Below are 9,193 nucleotides of genomic sequence, written 5' to 3' on the forward strand. Positions count from 1 at the left end.
CACCCAGCACTCTTCCCTGCCTATGCAGGGGGTCAGACTCGATGATCTCAAGCAAATCCCGGGACGTCTCAAGCAAATCCCGGGACGTCTCTCAAGCAAATCCCGGGACGTCATTCTCCCCCTGTACTCGGCCTTAGTGAGGCCGCAGCTGGAGTACTGTGTCCAGTTTTGGGCTCCACAATTCAAAAAGGATGTGGAGAAGCTTGAGAGAGTCCAGAGAAGAGCCACGCGCATGATCAGAGGTCAGGGAAGCAGACCCTACGATGACAGGCTGAGAGCCCTGGGGCTCTTTAGCCTGAAAAAGTGCAGGCTCAGGGGTGATCTGCTGGCCACCTACAAGTTTATCAGGGGTGACCACCAGCATCTGGGGGAACGTTTGTTCACCAGAGCGCCCCAAGGGATGACGAGGTCGAATGGTCACAAACTACTTCAGGATCGTTTCAGGCTGGACATAAGGAAGAATTTCTTTACTGTCCGAGCCCCCAAGGTCTGGAACAGCCTGCCACCGGAGGTGGTTCAAGCGCCTTCATTGAACACCTTCAAGATGAAACTGGATGCTTATCTTGCTGGGATCCTATGACCCCAGCTGACTTCCTGCCCTTTGGGCAGGGGGCTGGACTCGATGATCTTCCGAGGTCCCTTCCAGCCCTGATGTCTATGAAATCTATGAAATATCTTTGTATCATGGCAAGTCATTGTACTTTATTGACGTACCCTGAGTGAAAGAGCAGAAACTCCTCCTCTTGCAGTTTCTCCCCATTCCTCTCAACATCTTCTCTGGATGTCACTCCTGCAAACCTTGCCTCCCAAGGAACTTGTTGAAGATGAGGGTTCCCACTCTATACTCCTCTCATTGATTTGTTTCAACAGGAAACTTGAATGGTTCACAATAAATCCATAGTTCAAATATTATTCATCCTAACTGGTTGGCATTTACTCAAGATACTTCAATACCCAATCAGCATGTTTAGGAAAGTGATTATTTGAGCCAGAGAAAAGGCATCTTCATCTATGAAGTATTTGCTTTCTGATCCAAAGCATTTACTGCTGCCCTTTAAAAATCTTTTTGAACTGTATTATTATTTATTATTGTAGTGCCTCAGTGCCAAGTGAGATCAGGGGCCCTTTGTGCTAGGGTCTAAGCAAACCCAGAGTATGACACAGTCTCTGCCCTAAAGAACTTACAATCTAAAAAAATAACACAGGAACAGGAAGGGACATAGCACAGAAGCAGAGTACAATTGCTGCATTTGTTCCAAGCTTTTTTCTCCCTGTCTTTTTTTTTGGTGGGGGAGGAGGAAAGGTGGACTGGGGAGTATGTTGCCAGTTGCTGCCACTGCTTTTTGTGTTATTTACATCTAAACCCATTACCTTATTTGAAAAGTGTTAGTAGTCTCTTTAAATAGGAACCTGGACTCAAATGGAGACCTGCAAACAAATTCTCTGATGTGTTAAATTGATAATGTTCTATTACTTGGTGAAACGCAATATGCAAAGTGAAGAATAGGGTTGCCAACTCTGACTGAAGCTATTCTGGGAGATTTTTTTTCCAACATGATGTAATGTCATTAATTTTACCATTCAACCCATTCACAATATCAATCTCCTGGATTGCTTTCAATAGGCACCAGGAGATTAATACCGATTCCAGTAGACTCCCGGCCAGTCCAGGAGGGCTGACAACCCTAGTGAAGAACTTGGTAGGAGATACTGGCTCCATGTGACAATTTCTGCAGAGCAGCTGTTTCTTTCAAATCTCATGGTTTCTACCAAATTCTACGTATGACACCAGATCCTAGGCACCTATTATTCTATTCTAGTAATTCAGGGAGGGGCAAAGAACAGTCAAAGCTCACTAGCTGGGGATCCCTACTTAGCATCATACATTTGGTACACAGCTGTCTAGGCAAATTTTATCTTCTCTTACCCCTGCAGCCCCTGACACAGGCACTCTTGGGAGTAGCTTATGCTGCACTCTGGCAATTCTTGGGTATGTCTACACAAGACACTTTACTGCAAGCAGACTAATTTGCTGCACAGTAAATCATTACCATCTACACATGCACAGCAATTAGGCTACAGTAAACTAATTTACTGTGCTGCCAGATAGCCCTGTCAGATACAAGTGATATCTGGCAGCACACTAAATTACTGTGCTTAAATACACACATAGATGGTGACATCAGGATTAGTTTATTCTGGCTCAGATTGAGCTGGAGTATACTCAGTCACATAAATTGCACATAAAGATGCACCCCTTGACTAGTAGATAAAAGGCACACACCCTTAAGGCCACTGCCATCTACCTTTAAGCCTTGAAGATCCTCTGAAGTAGGTAAGGACCAACCATAGGACCTGCCCCAGGTTGAAAGACCCCTGCCAGAGGGCAGCTAGCTAATCAAACTGGCTCAAACAACACTATTTTAAAAACATACTCTATTTTAACAAGACTTAGAAAAACTTCTATTATCTATACATGAAGGATGACAAGAAGGAGCTCAGAGTTGCGCCACACATCTACACCCCTGAGGTTTTTTTCTGATTTACAATAAGCAGAGAGCCCACCCTTCAGTCATTTCAGATAGTCTATATATTTGAAGCAGGAGCATTTCATTTTTCCCCATCTCCCTTCCTCCTAACCCCCAACTTTACCCTTTTAATGTCTTTTTATTTTTTCCCTGGGTCAGTAAAGGAGGGAGGCATCACCAGCTGTGCACAGAAGAAAACAACAGCCAAATAGTGTGCCCTATTCAGACAACTCCAATTACGTATTTTTTCCATGTGAACTTTACAGAAAACTCACAAATGGTGCATTGTGCTTTTCTGAATCAAGGGCATAATGAATAGTCCAAGTACATATCAACACAATTTCTATTTGAGAAACAGCATGTTTAAATATACTGACAGGAGCTCATTCAAGTCATTGGATGATGGCACCAATGGCCCCTGCTGTACCAACGTTTTTAATAACCTTGTCCCCGAGTTATTCCCTCATTGCAGCATGCAGCTCTAGTGGCCATAGCTTCACCTTTTAACTATCTATAAGATTTTGTCTTAAACTTAAACTTAATTCATTGTCAGATAGAGTTGTGAGAGAATCTAGGCAAGAATTCATCACTTTAAAACCCAGCTGATATACATGCAATGATTTTAGGGGTTAAGAGGGGGGAAACCAAATCAGACCATCTCTCTCAAAACAGAGTGAGAAGTAGTACTTACCCAAGACAGCATGCTGAGAAGGAAAGGTGTTTTGAAAGATCCCTCTGACCCTCACTGGATTCTCATTTTGAAAGCTTGCGATGCTTTAAGTCAGAAAATATGAGTTATATTCTTAGAATCGCATTAAGTTGAAAGCTTGCTAGACAGTGGAAGATTGCTAGCAAACACAAATATATTTCTAGAAAACTTCCTGTAACAATGAGGAACTGCCTGTTTTAAAACTTTCCCAAGGCTCTTACTCTCATCTCATTCATGCTAGTATAAAATAAAGAGCAACTCCTTTAAAGCCTTTAAACCCAGTAGTGTAAAACCACTGTGGGAGAAAATAATCCAGGTAAGCACTCACTGGTAGACTGATTCTGCTTATTCTACTCACTTTGGTTTTTTACCATTGTCCTGCAAAACATAAAGCTCTGCCTGAAAGTACAGCACTTCATGAAATTCAAGTCCTTGTAATGGAACCAGATGGTTACTTAATGAAGATGAACCATCATTAGCATGGTGGGAGGAACACGACAGCCACAGCCCAACTGCACGCTGGCTATCTGCAGCAATCCTAATAATCTCATTGGAGCAAAAATAGTAGATGATATTTTAAATGAATTATTCTAGGCAGGAAATGGTTTAAACACACAAAGAACAACAATGAAAACAGCATGGCCTAGTGCTTTCATTTAGGGAAGGCATCCCCTCAGTTATAGAATAAGTCCATTTCTGCTGATTCACAAAGTAAATAAGCAATGCGGATGTGGGGTAGACAGGACAGCTAGAACCCTAACTCTTCCAGACAGTACTATCCTATGATAGAGTTAATTTACTGTGCCCTAATATGGGCACACATGTAGACAGTGATGCTTTAATATTTCATAGATCTCATAGACATTAGGGCTGGAAAGGACCTCGTGAGATCATCAGGTCCTTGGAAGTCAGCTAGGGTCAAAGGTTCCCAGCAAGATAAGCATCCAAATGTTTCTTAAAAGTATTGCACCACCTCTGAGGGGAGTCTGTTTGAGGCCTTGGGGGCTTGGACAGTAAAGAAGTTTTTCCTTATGTCCAACCTAAAATGGTCTTGCAGGAGTTTGTGACCATTGGACCTTGTCATCCCTTGGGGTGCTCTGGTGAACAGGCATTCCCCCAGATCCTAATGCACACCCCTTATATACTTATAGGCTGCCACCAAGTCACCCTTAGCCTGCAGGGGTGCCTCCAGGATGAAGAGACCCTAGCTCACAGCCTTTCATCATAAGGCCTGTTCTCTTGCCCTCTAATCATGCACGTGGCTCTCCTCTGGACTCTTTCAAGCTTCCCCATGTCCTTCCTAAATTGTGGAGCCCAGAATTGGATGCAGTACTCCAGCTGCAGCCTCACCAAGGCCGAGTACAGCAGGAGGATGACATCCTGGGTCTTGCTTGAGATGCATTGGTAGATGCAAGCCAGAGTTTTGTTCGTTTGTCAACTGCAGCGTCACATTGGTGGCTCATGTTCATCTTGCAGTCCATCATGACCCCCAAGTTTCTTTTGGTCATGGTGCTAGCGAGTGTAGCACTGCTGAGCCTATAAGTATGATGCAGGTTTTTATTCCTGAGGTGGAGCACCTTGCATTTCTCCATATTGAATGCCATCAGGTTTTTATCCGCCCACCTTACAAGCCTGTTGAGGTCAGCCTGGATTACCAACCTATGCTCAAGTGTGGACACTCTTCCCCAAAGTTTGGTGTTCTCAGTGAACTTAGCCAGTCTGCTTCTGACACCAGTGTCCAGATTGTTTATGAAGACATTGAAGAGTACAGGCCTGAGAACTGAGACACAACTAGTCACTGAGTGCCACTTTGATTCGGTTCCATCAACTACCACCCTTTGGGTCTGACCCTGGAGCCAGTTCCCCAGCCATCAGATTGTCAAGTAGTCGAGGCCACAGTTGCCCAATTTTTCCCTGAGGATATCATGGGGTAGGTCACCAGGTCAAAGGCTTTTTTAAAGTTAAAATAAATCATCGACCTCTTCCCTATGGAGCTAATATGAAGCTAATTAGTCAACTCCGCAGTAAAGCACATGTATAGATGCACACAATAATTCCTGTATCAAGCCCAGACCTTGAAATCCTTGCTCTTTTGTGTGCGTCTCAGGCCAGTATCCAAGCATGAAGCAGCCATGAATTTCTATGTAAAATTACTAAAGCGGAAAAAACCTTCCACACTGTGATTTTTTATTTTGACTGTATTACTTAGTGCCTTCTGTTGGAGGCAGTAACTGTTGAAGAACAGTTTTCCTTAGCAACTTAAAGTGCATCATGCTTCCTCAACACTGAGAGCTAACCCATTGCTAAAGCATATTTTGAAGTGGCTTCCCAGCATTGTCTTATGAAGTGCATAATCATTCCAATCCTGCTTCTATTTCTCCAGGGAAACAAATATTGCAGAGCAAGTAATTGTTTTAGACTTTTGTTTTTGCCACCCCCCAGGAGGTGCATAGACCCACCAGGGGAGACGCCTTTTGGATCTGGTCCTGGCCTTGTGCGACGACTTGGTGAGGGGCATGCTAGAAGGGAGGAATAGGCTGCAATCAGACCTAGACAGGTTACAGGGGTGGGTGGATGAGAACAGGATGGGTTTCAACACTGACAAGTGCAAGGTGCTGCACCTGGGGAGGAAGAACCAGCAGCATACCTACAGGCTGGGGAACTCCCTTCTCGCCAGTGCAGAAGCGGAAAAGGATCTTGGAGTCGTTATTGATGCCAAAATGAACATGGGCTGACAGTGTGGGGAAGTGGTCAGAAAGGCCAACCACACCTTGTCATGCATCCATCTGAGGGGAAGCAAAACCCTGGTATAGCAGAGTTTGAGAACCACTGAAACACCATTTGCAATTTTTTTTCTGTAAATTTTGACTAACAATGTAATCTATTTAAGCACATCCTGAATGCAACCCCGAACACTTTTTGGGGGTATGGCCCTACATACTACTTGGAACCCTTTCTAAAGGGAAATATTTAAAAAGCGCTGTGTTTAAATGTGAACAAGCCAAGAAAGATTCTAATGTAGCAAAACCACTCCAACATTAACACTGCTTTGTCCAGTGTTAATGTTGGTTTAAATGATTCTTGACTTTTTTCAGACATAACAATTAGGACACACCAGCTGCTGCCCTTATGAAAGGGCTCCAAAAGTACATGTCCACAACCTTAGGCTCCACCATATTCATGTTATTTGATAAAAAGCTCCATAATAGTAGCTAATGGCCTACCATTTCATGGATTGATCTTCAACCATAGTTCAGATGCAGCCCAAGCTGGGATCTAATGAGGTACTCTTGACTTTATGGCCTTTGCTTCCTATTTCAGAGGTCATGTCTTATAAGACTGTTTGCCTTCTTGTCTCCTCTGCAGCTAGGGATACTCACTACATTTTCTAAACAACAAGCTTTACAATTAAATATACTTAATGGGGGAGATTTCATCTTCAAGGCTGCATCTCTGGTTTCTTCCCTACTGCTCTGCTAACCTTAGTATATCATGGGAGAATAAAACACCTAGAAATGGGTCTTTAGGTAAACTTAGGGCAGAATGTTTCAGGTAGCTTTCCTACTTAAGTAACAACTTTCATCAGCATACCAAAAGAAAATCATTGTTACTGATCCCATCTATGATTTCTTGGTGGCCCTAGCCAAGGCTGCCCCTGGGGGGGCTGAATAGGAGCAACCACCCCGGGCCCCACAGAGCTGAGTGGAGTGGCTACAGCAACTTCGCACTGCCGCTACCACCTTTGCGCCTGACCGCTCAGCACCCTCCTCCCTGCTGCTGCTGCCGCCACTGCTGCCACCACCACCACCGATGGCAGCTGCAGCTTCTTTGGTTCCAGGACACGTGGGATCAGAGTGGGGGCGGGGCCCTGCATGGGCTGATTTTCCCTGTGCCCCACACCCTGCTCAGCTCAGCTCTGGCCTTAGCCAACAATTGAGTTGGCCTGTGAAAAAATTATGAGTATCAGTCATGGAAGGAGTTGGAAAAGGACTATTCCATATCTCATTTTTTTCTTCTGTGTACAAATGTGAAAAGCAGGAAGAAGAATCCAAACCATCTGACCTTCTTCCAGGATCACCAAGAGTCAACATTGGGCACGTCTACATGTGCCTCCTTTAAGTGGGCTTAGCCAAAAATCACCATTTTAAAGACACATTAAGGGAATGTGTCTACACATGAGCGCCCTTAATGCACCTTAAAAATGGCAATTTAAGACTATGTGAGCCTAAACCTGATACCTGCAAAAAGCAGGTATCAAATTTAGGCGCAAATAGCTAATCACATTACCGCACATATAGACACATTAATGCGCATTAATGCAGTGTATGTCAATGGATAGACACCACATTAATGTGCATTAGCACACCCGCACATGTGCTAATGTGACTTAGCTATTCACGTCTAAATTTAATGCACCTTAATGCTCATTACCGTGTCCACATGTAGACGCATGCCTAAATCGCCTAATGCACTTTAAGCAAAGGCACATTAAGTTTAAGTGTGCATAAATACACATGTAGACACACTCACTGGCTAAAAAGAACATAGTCTTGCTCCTGTTAATCCTTCATCACAGATTTGATAGGATCCTAGCTAATGGTTTGACCCCACTATGGAAAAAGCATGGTCAATTAAACCCAAGTGCTGCAAGTCTGTTCCATGTAATCTAACAAGGGCTGTAACTTCATTAATATGAAGTAAGAATTGTTCAGTCATTCAAACTGTTAATGAAATTCTGCCCTGTCTGCATTAGAGAGTGAAAAGGAATGTTAGTTGTACAATGATTAAAATGAGTTTTTGCTACTTGTCTGGGGAGTATTTGAAACTCCTGTGTTTTCTGAATTAATAGAGTAATGTCAACTGCCGACAGGCAGAGGGGATAGTTGTCTTGGCTGTGAGATTCCTTTTCTCCATAGACTACCTCACAAATTTAGGGGATACTAGAAAAGGACAGAATGCAAAGTGAGTAGAAAAGACTGCTTATAGCTTCATCCCCTTCTCACGATAGGCGCGATAATTTGGAGGTCAAGAGAGAAAGCAAATCTTTCTTTCTTGAGTGGTAGACGCCAATCTGCTTGGTACTAAAGAGCCGAGATCCTTCTTCTGTGGCTGAAGGGCCTGAGATGTGAACTAGGAACAAAAGGCTAGAAATTCAAGTCTGGGTGTGTGCAAGTGATCTTTCTTTCCTTTCTGTGGTGGTTCCATGGTATAGTGGTTATCACACCTGCTTTACATGCAGAAGGTCCTGGGTTTGAACCCCAGTGGAACTAAATATCTCAAGTTTTGCTCTGGGTGTATAGCACAGAGTCTTGTACTGTGACCTGTGAATTCTAAGTTTATCAGTTCACAGCTTGCTGTCAGTCTTTATTGACAGGCACTAGGGAACCAGCAGCGGGGAGGGAAGGATCCAGGCACACACATGTCCTGCACACACCTGTGCCCCCTTACTTACTTACTGACCCGAGGTGGAAGCAGCAGCAGCAGAGGAATCAGCAGCGGGGGCAGCAACAGCTGATCCCCCGAAGGTAAGTGGGGCAGAGGGACCCGGCCCAGCTGAGCCGGATCCGGAGGGGAAGCCCCCCCAGGTCCCTTATAGCTGGGAGCTGCGCTCCTGAGCCGCGTGGCGTGAACAGAGCGAGCAAACAGACACGCTCTGTAAGAGCGTGCCAGCGTTTGCGCAGGCATTCATGCCGGCAGGTAGGCAGAAAGGGCAAGGAGGAAGACTCCTGGAAGGGTAGGGCATAGATACCACACAGAACTAAAAAACAGCAGCTTATACAATGGTGTCAACACGGAGTGCTGTTAGGGCCTCTGCCCAGGGGGCCATGCCAACCCGGGGCTGGTCTGAGGCCTCCACTCAGACTGAGCCCCATGGGAGGGCTGGTGTCCCCCTGCCTCCTGGCCTGCGGGGGATCCCCAGCAGGGCCGGGGGGGGCAGAGGTCGGGCGGCTCCACG

The 9,193-nt window shown here is 44.9% G+C and overlaps 1 non-coding gene across 1 annotated transcript; it reads left to right on the forward strand.

The window, feature by feature from the left end:
* The first annotated feature begins 8,434 nt into the window (after positions 1-8,434).
* On the forward strand, positions 8,435-8,507 carry TRNAV-UAC. The gene has a single exon. It is a non-coding gene; the product is annotated as a tRNA-Val (tRNA).
* Positions 8,508-9,193: the final 686 nt, after the last annotated feature.

Source organism: Alligator sinensis, unplaced genomic scaffold, assembly GCF_000455745.1.
Source record: "Alligator sinensis unplaced genomic scaffold, ASM45574v1 scaffold1093_1, whole genome shotgun sequence".
Taxonomy (NCBI): domain Eukaryota; kingdom Metazoa; phylum Chordata; order Crocodylia; family Alligatoridae; genus Alligator; species Alligator sinensis.